Here is a 1,949-nt window from a genome sequence, read left to right as displayed (position 1 = left end):
AATCTTCCTGGATGGAAGAGAAACGTCTTTAAACTGGGAAACAAAGTCCAGCGGATTGATTTTAACTTTTTTAGAATGACTGTGACCCGGATGACGGAGAACTTCTACAGCACAGTAACATCCATCCTTCTGACTTTCCATCTGATGCTTAATAGTCGCTCTGCCCGGGTGAACTAGGTCGAATAGTTTGTGTTTTGTTTGAAATAAGCTTCCTGCTGATGGTTTTAAGAGTTTAACTGAATGCTAATGCTCTCCAAACAGACTGACAGAGCCACGTGTGTCAGAAGAAACTGCTGCAGTGAGCTGGCTACATCGTTAGCTCCCAACTGGCTACATCGTTAGCTCCCAGCTAGCTCATTATGGACACATTGTGGAGGCCGTGTTGTGATCCAACCGTTCCTCTGTTTCAGCAGGACCCATCCAGAGCAGACCCCCAGGGACCACCCAAGCTAACCCACTCTCTTTCATCCTCATCCCAGTTTTAATGCATTCCTGGGTCATTCTACATTTTTCACACATAATGGAGCAAGGAAACAGTTGGGTGGACAGATCTGAACAAGAACATAATTCAATGACAGCCGCAGGGTGGAATTCAGAATGTATTGTTCGTCATACATTAAGAATGCAATGAACTCCAATCCTTGATGTGAAGATCTAATCTCCTGAAAATGGGCTGTCACTATGAGATCCGCCCCGGAAGCACGACCCGCCCTGCGCATGCGCCATCAGCTCATCCAGATATACAGCCTGGTCCTTTATATTTCCTTCATTTCCCAACATTCCTTTAAGACTCCATTCTTGGTCTGTCCTTCCAACCATTCTTCTAAATTTCTCCCTTTCATGTTTAGAAGTTTTACAGTTCATCAGTATGTGTTATATATTTTCCTTTTCTCCACATCCTTCACATTTATAAGTATAGAAATTTAAAAAGGTATGACCCACTCTGGATCTGATCATTATTGATCTGTGTTTTCCTGGTGTGGAGCTACTTTTAAAGGTGTGTTTGTTTTATTGACCAGAACACCCTGTGATCCTCTTGCTCTGCACACGTGATGACATTCCTGAGGAAGCCAAGATCAGATCAGACCAGGAGGCTCATGAAGCAGAACCGCAACGCCTACTAAGATCTACAGATATTAGATCAGCTCTGCTTTTTCTCAAAATGAAAGTACAGCAAAGGTACTTTTCCACCATGTGGTAGTAAATCTACACATTACTAACAGACTAGTGTAAAGACTGAATGGAAGATGTTAAAGATCATTGAGTAATTATTTAACTGAACTTTGCACATTATGCAAACCTCTTTATTGACGCTTTTTTTTTAAAAGATTTGATCCATTTGAAGGGCAATAGTTAAATATTTAGGCTTCAGTGAAACAAAGCAGTAAATAAATCTGAGAAGCGTTCACAGAAATGTGTAAAATAGAAGCTGTCAGTTTGGACTTTCACCTTATACTGTGAATAAAACCCCAGACTGTCCACTGCGGCTACAAACGGATGCTAGCTGGGTTAGCTATGCTAGCTGGATGCTAGGTCACGCGGCTACGCAGTTGAGTTCCGCTGCAAAATCTTAATATTTACCTTTTTTTTGCGCCTTTGAGCTTCAGTTAGTTGTTTCCCTTTGGTTCAGCTGTTATCGCCCCACAGCAGAGAACCACGAACCAACTACGCTGCTTGATATAAACTGACGGTTTGAGGAAGTGGGAGAAAGGGGCGTTCCCTGGCAGCAGAGAAACCGGAAGTAGCCGCAAAACTAGGAATGGAATTTTACTCACAGACGGGCCGTTTCCCAATCTGCGTTCGCAACATCAGCCTCAGCCTGCAGAGAACGCTGCGTTCAAGCAGAGACTGGACTTTTTTTTTTATTTCACTCAAAGTCACATAAGTACGGAAGAGGATTGGGGCCACTGAAAAAAAAGGTAACTGATTTTTACATTTTATTTCAGTTT

The sequence above is a fragment of the Cyprinodon variegatus genome, unplaced genomic scaffold (assembly GCF_000732505.1).
Source record: "Cyprinodon variegatus isolate N-32 unplaced genomic scaffold, C_variegatus-1.0 Scaffold13, whole genome shotgun sequence".
NCBI classification, from domain to species: domain Eukaryota; kingdom Metazoa; phylum Chordata; class Actinopteri; order Cyprinodontiformes; family Cyprinodontidae; genus Cyprinodon; species Cyprinodon variegatus.
Note: the sequence above shows the minus strand (reverse complement) of the source record.